Source organism: Apteryx mantelli, chromosome 1, assembly GCF_036417845.1.
Source record: "Apteryx mantelli isolate bAptMan1 chromosome 1, bAptMan1.hap1, whole genome shotgun sequence".
In the NCBI taxonomy this organism is placed as follows: Eukaryota; Metazoa; Chordata; class Aves; order Apterygiformes; family Apterygidae; genus Apteryx; species Apteryx mantelli.
The window spans coordinates 68,358,580-68,371,889 of NC_089978.1; positions in this window are offsets into that span (position 1 = coordinate 68,358,580).

Below are 13,310 nucleotides of genomic sequence, written 5' to 3' on the forward strand. Positions count from 1 at the left end.
CCTCTTTGGCATCATAGTGAATTAAATACTTAGATATATGTTCCAATATTTCAGTGAATTTCAGTATGAAGCAGGGACAAACATTTGCATGCAGATATGAGCATTGGATAGCACAGATTTAAAGGTATATTTTTATGTGTGCTACCATGTACATGACAGGTAATTTTAGATATTAGATATTTTAGAAGTTTAGCTGTTTAACTACCCTATTTGCACATGCAAATCTGAATTTGAGGGATTACAAAATAATGTGTCCCCAAATTGCAAACTTTTAATAGAATAAACTTATCTGGCATAAGAACTGGGAACAGCAGCCATATCCATTGGTTGAAGAGCCTTCTTAAAATCTCAGGAAATCCATGGAACTACAGGTAGTGAGGACTGTGCTGTAAGCACAGTTTCAGGGTATCTGAAAAAGTATGACTCCTCCAGAAAAGTGCAGCTGAGGATAACATGTTGTTTGAAACAGACAGTATTCTTATTATGTTAATAGGTTTTCTGCTAAAACAAAATCTGCATTAAAGTCCTGAATTTTGTAAACAAGCTGTCAACAACATTTTTTATGTATTCACATTACATTTTGGCTTATTATTCTTAGTAAAATGGATGCCAACTTGCATTACATTTGATTGTGGGATGATAAACACATCCAAGTGATAGAACATAAAGGGATGCAAACAGTTTTCTCCTCTTTAATGCTAAGCAAAATATCTTGCATACCATAAATACACATTTAGCTCTTCAGTGTGTTTAAGAAGAAAGCATCTGCAGGAGGTGAGCAGCAGTGAAGACTCATAATAATTGAGAGAATGATGGAGCAAAATGATGGCAAGAGGACTGATATTGCAAATGGGAAATATATTTTCAGTTTGCAATCTCCAAGCCATTTAATGGGACAGTTAAGAGTAGGACCACCTTTCTTTCCTACATATCTAGTTAGTCAATGCCTACTAGCTGATTGGGAGCTTTTTGCTTCTACTGGCTTCATCACCTTTATATTGGAAAGACAAATTATTCAAGCTGCTTCAAACAACACAGCAGTGACATTTGCTTTGGTAACTGAGGAATGAGAGAGCTCATTGCAGGGGCTTCAATGGAAGGAAAGAGGATTTCCTCAGCCCTGCTCACAAGCCAAAATAACACCTTGGGACGGAGCCATTGATTCTGACATGAGACACATTTGCCTCTCAGTTTTGGTGGGCTTTTCAGCTCCCCCTTACAGGAGGTCTGATTTAGAAATCTGCAACGAACACTCCTGGGCTCCCCTATGCTGTATTTGTGACTTTCTTTCATGGTGGCAAGGAAGAATACTTTGCTATCTATGTGCTGCTCAGGAACCAGTTCTGATGTGGCAGGGAAATAACCCCTTAATTCCTCCACCCCAAACCATCTTGAGGGTCACTGATCCCAGTGGAACCTGATTGCAGCATCATTTTACACTGAGTTGATCTATTTCACTGACACTTTTCAATTAATCAGTGTTTCTACTGTCAACTGTAAACAGCTGCTTGGTGCAGCTAAGGCGACCATCACAGGACCAAAAGCAAAGGGTGCCAAATGTGAAACAAGCTTCCCAGGGAAGACTTGATGCAAGAAAAGCACCAAGAGAAATCCTGGCTGCATAACTCTGCTTCCTAGAAAGAAATGATTTGACTCACTTGGTCTGTGGGAAAGGATTTACTTTCTGTTGCTGATGTAGTCTCAGAGGCAGTGGGAGGTGGAATGAGGCTTCATGGCTGTAAGCAACTGCCAGGTAACAGTGTCTCTTAAGGTGATTCCTCATGCTGCAACTGATATGGAAGGGAAAGGGTAATTGAAGCATGATCAGAAAGCCTGCAGAGTGCCATACCAGTTATAAAGTTGTTTGTGCTATCGCAAACACTGTCAGGTCAGGTGGTAGGTGGGTATTAGTACTGATTATGTGCAAATGTAAATGGTTATACTAAGGAGAAAAGAAGCAAATGAAGTCCATTGTCACCAACACAAATCTTGTGCAAAATTGACTCCCATTCTTCTGTGGATATTTGGGATGGGTCATTGCATATAGTAAATGAAACCAAGGAATTCTGGAGGAAAGAGATTCCTGTGGTACAAGGACGGCTCATAGTCTATGCATGTCTCAAGTCTGGAAATAAGTTCAGCAAGGATAATATTCACAAGTGAGTATGAGTTGGATAAGCAGTTTTGAAACAGTACTTTAGCATGCACAGAGCTCAGTGCAATCCATCACTCAGTGGCAGCCTCCTTTCAGCAGATCTTTTGGTCCCTATTAATTTTAATCCATACTTCTGAGCAAAAATAGAGCTATTCCAATATGGCTGTAGGTCATGACCTTTTAAACCTGACTCAGCAAAATAGCTGAAGCCCTGCAATGGTCCTGTTGAAAATTGTTGCTAAATGCTCATTTTTTGCCCATGTAGTGAGAAATCTCTAATTCCTCTTGGTTATTTCTGAGGAGAAGTTGTGACGAGATACACAAGCTACTTAGGCAAATCCAAACATAAAGTGATTGACTGCACATACCTAGAGACAACTCATAAAAGGGGTTAGAAAATTAGCATGTGAAGGTCTGCTGAGAGGTGACCTTTATCACACCCGATGGAAACGCTTTTGTGACTCAGAATGTAGAAAGATTAGACTGTATTTTGTGTCCAGAAAAATCCTGGCTAGTAAATCTGTTGTCTCTCTGATATACAGCATCTGTCTTTTTGAGAGAAGTGGAATGATATGTAACTTTCCCTGTATTTATATGGCTGAGGCAACTGCTGGTATTAGTAGCCTCACAGAGAGACACAGATCTGCCACTCCAACAGCATCTTTTTTCTAGCAATTAGCTTACCTGTTACTATGTTAACATACACTTAGCTTTGGTATTAGTTAACATACACTTGGCTTTGGTATTATTTGGTATTAATGAGTTTAACTTCACTGATCATGCTTCATTATGGAAATTTCTCTAATATAAGAATGTCTCTGAACTGGATTTAATAATACATAATGTAAGGAGATGGAGCAGTGTTGGCTTTAAGATTGGCCTAACCTGGATGTCACTCCAGATTCTTGCATCAAGATCAGCTTCTGTGGTGATGTGCCTGCTTACACTAGAATTAAAATGGATACTCTGTATTCACTTGGTGTGAAAATGAATACAATAATTACAGCAGGTCCAATTCTGCTTTGCACTGGTTTGTTAAATGTGATAAATTGATGAAAAATCCCTTTTAGACATGAATACACAATAAAAGAAAACCAATTAATTACAACTTGGATTAACTGAGCATCAGTGTTTAGTGAGGAAGTGGTCCCTGCTGCTATACAGAAAGCCTTTGCCCTCAAGAGGCTGTGACTAAAGGACACCAGGCTGAATCGTTTAAATAGTCATGCTGTCAGAAGACATTAACAAAGGTTGCTTTTGCATACTAATAATGGAGACTCTGGCCTGTATCATGTGAATCTTTATTATCTTCCTTTTAAGAAAGCAAAACAGCTGCAAAGATGTTAATGGTAGAAAGGGACAAGCATAACAGTAACTGCTGATCAGCTATGCATGGATTATCTGACTTATCAGATCTACCAAGATGCTTTTGGCACCCAGGCACTGGTTCAGTCAGCTGAAATCCACAGTGTCCTAAATGAAGTGTAATTGCTCTGAAGCTCAAGAGAAAAGAGGATTAGTCTCTACAGCAGTCTTGATGTCTTTGATGTGATTCATAACTGCATTTGAAAATGTGTTCAAAATATATAAATATTGTGTTACCTCCCCAGAGTCATGTTATTGACTTTAGTGGATTTCTGTGCAGTGTATGAGTTCTCTCACCACCTACCTTAGGCATTCAATTTATGTGCAGTGGAAAGGGTTGAAGTGAGAAGCCTAAACCTTTAAGCAAGTGAAGTCCCTTGTCACCAACACAAATCTTGTCCAAAATTGGCTCCCATTCTTCTGTGTATATTAGGGATGAGCCAGTGTATATGGTAAATGGAACCAAGGAATTTTGGAGGAAAAAGAGATCCCTGTGGTACAAGGATGGCTCATATGCCTGCATCAGGTGACAAAGTATACAAGCCAGATAGGGAAATACAAGCAAAAAGTGATTGACTGCACATATACCTACAGATAACTCATAAAAGTGGTTAGAAAATTAATGTGCAAAGGTTCACTGAGAGGTGACCTTTATCACACCTGATGGTAACTTTTGTGATGGTGTTACCATCAGATGCAGTAAAGGCCAGAACCTCTAGTGTGTGTGTAGGTGGCAATGCAATTGCCTAAGCTGATGTGAATAATCTCTGCAAGGTATATATACCACAAAGTGTGCAGTCTAAGTCCATGTGTGAAGTATTTTGGCATGAGAAAGCACAAGAGATTTTGAATTCTTGATTTGAAAGTTGGGTTTATTCTGTTTGATTGTGGAAGTGAAGCTTTTCTGCAATAAAATTTAAGAGGCACCACTAAAATGCTGCTCTGTTGTTACTGCTGAGCACAATGTGCAGTTCCTTATCTCTCTTTCAAACTTGGCCATTGCTTTCTCTTTGCTTCGCTGCTATTAGCTGTATTCCTGCCTTCAAATCTTCTGTCTCTTTCAGGAATATACTCTGCTGATACAAACACATTTAGATTATACTGCTCAATCTATGCTCAGGACGTTTTACTACTGTAACTACACAGTATGATTAAAGCAATATAACCTTTGTGTCCTTATTCTTTCCCTGTGGCTGTTTTGCCTCAGATGCAGTATGATGCAGTCTTACTAGAATTCTCCTACATTTCCTCCTATTATATCTGTTTTACTTTCCTTTTAAAATGTGTGCATTTCACATTTATCTTCCATTTTTTTATCCCATTTAATTTCCTAGACTTGTATTTTTCCTTGCCATTCTTTTTGTATCTTTTGCCTCCTTTTTTCTGTTCTCTTTCTGGCACTCCTTCTTCCCTTATCCCAAATATTCACAGGCTTCTTGAGAGTGGAAATTGGACCATTTGGTTATTTGTTTATTCTTTATCTTATTTTTTTTGATGTTTCAGGTATCTACTGAAGATTAATTTTGCAAAGATATATGCATATTTGATGTGTCTGTTTCTTTTGGGGGAAGGAAGGGTGAAGATGCTACTACTTTTACAAGTCATCTATCACCCTGACGATTTTTCTATTTCTCTCCTGACTTTACAGTAAAAGATGATTTTGGCTACTTGTCTGAGATGATCTGATCAATTCTACATTGTATACATGGCATAGACATGGCACATCTTTCTGTTCAAGAAATCCCAGAGAGAAAAATGAATATGCTACATCTCACAAACCAGCGTGCCACATTTTGAATGTTGCGTGGTAGCAGGTATATTTATAACACCATTAATTACAATGCTCTCTTTGGCTATAAACATGGATTTCTTACATCATTATTTTCAAATAATGTCACCTTCCTTCAAGGAGAGGCTTTAAAAATGGAAAAAGACATTTGTGCCAGGATATATGTGGTGTAAGCAACACCTGCAGTGGTACCTTCTAAGCAGTAAATGATCCCAGTGAACTTAAAATAACAAAGCCTTTGTGTACCACAATAGTGCAAAAGCAAAGAACTGCCAGCAAAAAGCGTTCTTGAGAATATGCAAACAATGTAACTGTACCCCCAGCAGAGGCCTGTGACATCTATAAATTATAAATATGCTAATTAGGATATAATTAATATTCACTTGCTTTGAACCCAAATAGAAGTGCACTAAAACAGTGTAATCTACAGCGCCTAGGCATTTTTTTTAAACTGTGATGGCCAGACACAATATTTAAGTATTTTACAGAAGTGTGTGAGCAGTGTGACCACAAAAGAAACAAAGACTTGCGCACTTGCATGTTGAAGGCACGTGTCAACATGTAAACAGGAACCAAGTAGCAGAAATTGTGAGAAAAGAGTAAAGAACTAGATGAATGCAAGGGACTCCAAACAGGGAGGGTGTCCTGGCAAATACACACGAAGGATGACTGGCAAAACGAAAAACAAGATAAGCAGCACTGGAAGCAGTTGAGATTTCTTTTTATTCGGGGTGGTGAGAATCATAAAACACCTACGATGACCAAGGAAAGAGAATAAAGAAGACAAGCCTGCCTCACCTTGGCCTCTGGGACCAAGAACCACTAAGGACCATAGCCATCAGTGCTAACTACATGGCATCAGCTCCATGATACTGTATACTCCCAGCTATTTTAGGATGTAAGTATTATGAATGACGTGGTTCTGTAGGTGCAGTGATAATAATTAATAACAAACCATTACCATGAGTGTGTTGTTAATGAATGAATTTGGTAGTGTTTTGTTTTAAAGTTTAATCCCGGCCTGATTTGTCAGTTTTTTAAATACTCTCATCACAGGAATCTCTTGTTCCTTAATGGTGTTTTATATATATATATAAAATATATATGTATAGCTATATATATATATATAATATATATATATACATATATTATATATGTATAGCTTTATATGTGTATATATATATATGCACACATATACATAAATACTGAACTGCACTCGGTTGCAATTCAGTCACAATGTAGCATGTTGTGAGATGGATCTAAATGGCTTCTACACTTCAAAGTCGAGGCCAAAACAAGCACCCTGAAGTACGTTGCTGCTGTTGCAGTGGTCTTTCTAGCTGAGAGGTCAGACTTGCTCTCTCTCTGTAGAATTGGTGGCTGCAGAGATGTGAGAGATACCTCAGATAGATACCTCCCATATCTTCTTGGCGCCTATAAGATTGGTTCTTCCCAGAAGTCAAAAGCCTTCACTGACATCTTGCAGAGGTCCGGGAGGAGAAAACATTCATTGTTTGCCTTTGCCTCCCAGGAGATCTTGGCAAGGAAGAAGAGATTTTTTTTCTGCTCCATTTGCTTTAACTCCTGGGTTTCATGGGGGCAGACACTAAAGGCCTTGGGCCCTGGCTCCATGAATATCTCCTTTCCATAGTTACTGGTGGTGGGTAATTTTGAGTATAGTAATGAATCTGATGGCTTACTACTGGGCACTGCTTGACATCCAGCCAACTGGGGGATTTATAATATTTCCAGCACAAGAACAGGAAGCATTGACAGGGGACGGGAAGATCTAGCCCCTGGGGAAGTCAGAAACCAGAAGAAGGAGGTGGGTGGTAGAGGAAGTGAGACCTATTGGTGGGCAGGATAGCTGGTGGGTTGGCGGTTCAAGCTTGGGAGCCAGGTGGGGAAGGAGCTTGATGCTGGCAAAGAGACTCATCAGAATTAACCAGCTAGCTGGGGACCTGCGCAAGAATTCGGGGATTAGGCAAAAAGACTATGCCTCAGATGAAGGAGAAGGAAAGAAGGAGAAGGGAAAAGAAAGGTGAGTGTGGGAATTTATCTTGATGAGTAGTGTGTCCCTGGGGAAGGGATGGGATATTCCTTCAGTCTCTTACGGCAAGAAGGACAAAGGTAGGAAAGGTCAGCTTGGGGCAAGTGCAGTGTAATGACTAACAAAACAAAGTCCCAAAGACTTCTGGTGCAGCAAGGATTTTGTAAGCCTGGAAAAATGAGTATGTGAGGCACTGGTAACCACACACTAGTGGTTCTTGCATTCCCTTTGGAAACATTTATGTGTAGCTCTTGACATCAGCGTATAAACTTTTTAAAAGTTTCCACTTTTCCTCCAGTAAAATGTCTTTTCTAAGACACACAAATTGTGAAGCTTTGTTTTCACTAACATGTCCCCAGTTAAAGCGTGGGTTTCACTGGCTAATTCACTCTGAAGAGACATTCATGGATTCACAGTATTAAATTAAAAGTTTAGGGTGCATTTGAGCAATATGGTATTTGTGCACAAATATTCAGCAGTTATGATGAAAATTAATTTCAGGATTAGATTAATTGACATATTCATCTTCTTCAGTTGTGTTAAAAATGGAATTTGAGAATACCTGAGAAGTAAAGTTAGATTAACTAGCAATTTATGAATATTCTTGGTTTGATTAACTTTTTTTAAGAGTACCATTTTTTCTACTGTTACAGAATCACCCCAGCACTGTTCCTCTTGTATTTTATAGCAATAGCTGACTTTCATGTGTCTCACTTGATGCAGCTTGGGTTTTAAATCTGTATTTTATACTCTCTTGACAGTATTTGTCTTTCTTTCTTGCCTCATTGGTTCCAGATAATTATTTATACCAATTTTACTTTCAGATTTTTGTAGCCTTGACAGCCTTGCCTACAGGGGTGCTTTTCTGTTTTACCACACAGTTTCATAACCACCTGACTGTTCTGTTGAGATCAGGTTCTTTATTAATTCTCCTATATTGACAGCAAGAGACAACTCATGGTACTAGCTTGTATTTCTGGGTGCCCACATCGGTCTCAGGTCCTTCACACTTTGTAAATGGAGAATTTTTTACTGTCTTCATGCTTACACTCAGACTTGTTTAGGCACTGACACACTGAAGTTTTAGTGCCACTGTTTTGATTTAAATTCTCTATCAGGGAAGACAGCCAGGGTCTTGGAGGAACAGCAGAGGAAAACTCTGGCAGCTTACTAAAATGCTCCCCTTACCATTTAAATGCCTCCATTACTACCACAAGAGTTATAGCACTGACTACTTCTAATTAAAGCTTTGGGGAAAGACTTACATGGCATTCAGGTGTGTGTTCATCTAAGCATACATTGTACTGGAGGCTTAGACTGGGAGACAGCTTCCCATCTCTGTACAGTGGACACTTCTAAGAACCTGTGAGTGAGTAAAAATAAGGACTCCGGAAATTCTTCAGGTCAAGCTGAGGGCGCCTGAGGAATTGAGGGACCTACACTACCAAGAAGCCAGCACTGGGGACAGAGGTAACTCTCTTAATGTGTTAATCCTACTTCTATTACAAAGATTTTAAATGTATAATTAGAAAAAAAGTCATAGCTTTGTTTTGCTTTCTCTTTAAAGAAAGTGTTACGGTGTCATTTTTTTGGCAGAGGGATTTACCAAAGTGGACTGGCTGCTTCATGTAGTTTCATAAAACATTCATTTAAACCACTGTTTTGTAGCAGGAGTTGCTTAAAAGTTAAAGAACAAACTCATGATTACTGGTAGATGTTTTCTACAAGATAAATGATTCAGAATAAATGTGACAATTTAATTCTCTAAGATTTTTCAAATTGCCTTTTTTCCTCTCTCTTTTTCTCACTGTTTACTTTTTTTTTCTTTTTTCTTTGAGAAAAGGCAAAGCTATTTTCTGTTTTTGATGGAATTGAGTTTGGCAGACTGCGATTGCAGAAACTGGCAGAGAAAGGATGCATGGATGGTGTCTGAGACAAAGGCGGTCAGCAACCAAAATTGCAATCTCTACACATTCCAGTTCCTGTAGAAGGGCAGAGGGGTCATACAGGTAGGAGATTGTTGCTACCTTTCATCCACCAAAGTGTTGAGACTGTCACTTATTGGGGAATATTTCAGACTTTTTGCTTTTTTAAAGGTGGCGATTCCTTGGGTCCATTAAAAATAATGGAAGTTTTGCCATTAGATTTTAAACTGGGCAGATCTGTTTCCTTCTCATTTTCATTTTTTGCCAAAAATGATCCCTGAAATATTTCTCCTGCAAATAGATATTGTTAGAGTATCTCATAGGATTGACAGTCTGGGGGTTTCTCACTGCTGTTGCTTTGTGTGGGTAGTGGGTTCCCTCAGACAGTTACTGCTTCCCTTGAACTGGAGATGAGTGACTTCCCTAATGCATTGCCTTACTTACTGTAAGAGGCATCTGTGTGCCTCAGGAGATGCTTAATTCTCTCAGGGAGATCAGATGAGAGAAGAGATATTTCAAGATGGGAATATTTCAGTGTTTGGGCAAGAGTTGATATTTTGACACTTTGCTGATAAGTTGAATTTTTCTGTGGAAATGTCAAAAAAGTGTGTGCATTTATATATACATCTGTATATGTGTGTGCACGTATGTGTGCTTGTATATACATATATAATGTGTATATGTATGTGTGCATATAAACTAGTTTGTATAACCTTTTCCATGAGAGAACCTTCTCTTGTCCCCATGTTTCCAGTCACCCACACTTGCTGCTATTAGTGTGGAATTCAACTGCAGTTTTCATGACTTACAGACAGCTGCCTGGTATGTCTCTATCATGATGTCAGTATGTTTGTATGTGTATGGAGAGTGACTGGAATACACAGTAGATTATTACTGTTGTTATTATTATTTGTGTGCTTACGTTCTTGCATTCTTCACAAAAAAAGCCTGCAGCATATGTTTCACAATCCCATTTACTCCCATTAGCATACAGACATATTCTGTTTCAAATTGACTTTTAAAACAGACGTTGTATCAAATCAATTTTAAAAATAGTTCGTACCTACCCCAGGGAGATTTGGAATCCTTTAAAGCCTACAGCAATTTACATTCAGAAAAAATGTTCAAGTCAAGCTTTATCAGTTCATGCTGTGCACAGTTTGGTTTGTTCAGAGACAATTGTAAAAAAATAAGAGCTTTGCAGCTTGTAGCAGCGTGAACATAGGGTTGATACAGTGTTTAGGATAAAAGAACAGCTTCCTTCTCTTAAATAAAAGGAACAAAATCAGTGTTTTGAACCTTACATCTTCTTTGCTTGATTAGAGGTGTTAATTATTTCAGCATAATCACTTTCTATATTCACACAACATGATCCCCTCAGGACACTGTGCTACCTTTTGTCAGCCTCCTTTGAATGGCACCGCTCTGCTCAGCTGGAGTTGTGCTTCACAAAGAGTGTCAGATGGGTTCAACAAATTTTCAGCTCTTACTTTAAAGCCATATAGCTGCCTGAGTGCTCTTTAGTTATTCATATGCTTTGTGTAACTGGGCATTACAAGGGGAAAAGTCATTTTCCTTTTGCATGTTTTAGTCACACACTGTTCTAACCTTTTTTTTAAGCTACATTTTAGAGAATCATTTTGGGATCAGAGTGGGAGAATGAGGTCATCTGCAAACACACCTATAAAGCTTTCCACTGCCTCTTGGAAGTATTCCCAGGTGTGCCCTAAAGGATGAAGGACTTTAGGCATCTGAGTTCTTGAGCTTCTTATGGGCACAGTTATGTGGTGGGAATAGGGAAGATGGAGACTACCTAAGGGGAGAGTCTGTGGTCCTTTGGTCAGAAATGTAGTTTGAAAGTCTAGTAGAGGGAAGAAAAAGAACAGAAAGGTGATGGCTTTGAGTCAGGCTCTTGAATTTAAATGTTATCTTCAAGTACTGTTTGAAGTCTGATGGCTCTTCCATCTTTTCCCAAGATGTCTTCAAGGTTTTCCTCTCACTTTTTATTACACAAGCCATTCTTCACATTACCATTCTTCAGAATTCTCCTTCTTGTTTTCTATATTTCCTCATACTAAATAATTGTTTTTTTTACCTTTGCATCCTCTGTTTTTCTTTTCTGCAGAACATGAATTGTCCCAAGAGAATTCTAAATACTAGTAGCTCTGCTGATCTGTTCCACTACCTATACAGAATTGTGTCCCAGAGTGGATTTTATAGGTTTGTTCTATACATACCTGAAAATTAGGTTTTGCTCTTTCTTCTCAAGGAACAATGTATTCTTCTTCTGCAACATCTCCCTTGAATTAGGCCAAGTCAAAATTTTAAAAGGCAAAACTAATTGGAAAAGCAAAATAATTTCCCCTTAAGCATCATGATTCATAAATCAAGAGGCAAGCACATCTCTGGATTGTGATGCAATATATGAGCATTTCTGTTGAGCTGACACATGATTCACAGCTGTCTGCACACTGACAGAAATGTTCTCTGGCGCACTCTTGCTGCAGGTCCTGTTATTCATACCCTTTAACATCTTCAGGAGCAAGCTGGAGCTTTTTAAATAATAGTTTGCAAGAATGATAATTGCAGACCTGTCATATAGCGGATAATGCTATAGAGAAATTTGGTGCACAAGGGAGGCCTATGGTTTTCAGGAAAAAATCGTGATTGCCTCTAAGGATAGCTGAATTTCAGGAAATTGTTCCATGACATGTCAAGAGAGCAGCTGGAGATTAAGCACAAGTTGTAGCTGAAATACTTTAAAGGTGGACTGCGAAGCAGAAAAGTTTTTTGCCCTTTCCTTTCCATGATGTGTAAGCTCTTTCAAAGATTAGTGGATTTTTTCTTTTTACTTTTTTTCCTATTTTTTTTAACATTCTACATTTTAGGCCTTTACTGCTCTGTGCTGAAAAATTAGATATTCAGGTATCTGGAACAGTAATGCTCTGCAAAGACACAGTTAACAGTCAGCCCTCCTAACTCCACTCTCATCAGTTGGAGAAATCTGTTATTCACATGAGTGACATCAATATTTGGTCCTTACAAAGACCTTACCAAAATCTTAGTGGAAACCAAAACAATTTAGAAAAACAAGAAACAAGAGGGTATGTGAGCACAATAAAGGTTACCTTTCAATACAGATATAAGTAGTGTTTTATAGGTATTGTAACCTGATCACCTTTACTATAAAGAATACTGTAAGCTGTAAGGGAAGGTCTATCTGTAGTGGAAGAAACACAGCACCCCTTCCCTTCTTTGCCTAATGTGGGGAAATACAAGGTCAAATATGAAATGAAATAGCATTTTAGTGTTTCTGACTATAGTAGAAGGGACTATATCATATCAGGCTCTCTGATAAACAAATGCCCAGCTCGCTGCTGCTGACGGGGCTGAAGATTCGTGAAGACTGGTCTGCTGAGGAACCTGGTTCCTTTCTTCACTGGCTGCCAAATGGCTCCCCAAGCAGCTCATTTGCCTCTGTTTTGGTTATTCTTCTTCTTTTTTTTTTTTTTTTTCCCCCTGGGGCTTTCTGAAGCATAGCAAGCTATTTCTTTCCCTCTTTCATAGATGCTGCTAGTTCTGTTTTCATCACTCTGTGTGGCAGTGCTCTTATATCTGAGAACATGTGAGATTTCTTTAGCCATGTGTTATTTCTCTGAGATTATCTCCAAGTCTTCTCACTGACTTTTATCCCCTTTTGCTTCTTTCCATCCCCATCTGACTCCAGGCTGTTCTTCCACAAAGAAAAGAGAAGCCAGACCTTGTTGAACACCAGAAGCCCTGGCAGTCTCTAACTCCAGTCTGTCATGCCTGCTAGTCAAACTTCTATCATTTTTTTGTTAGGGCATCTATTAGAGAGGATTTACCTAGGAGAAACATGAAAACAACTGTTATCCCAAATAATCAATGCACTATGTTTAGACTGCTCCATCTCCTCCCACTTATGCAGTCTAAACTGTTCCTTATTCTTATGTTTTTCAAAGAGCATCCCAATGCTGCAAAACCCCAGAGGCCAGATAAAAAATT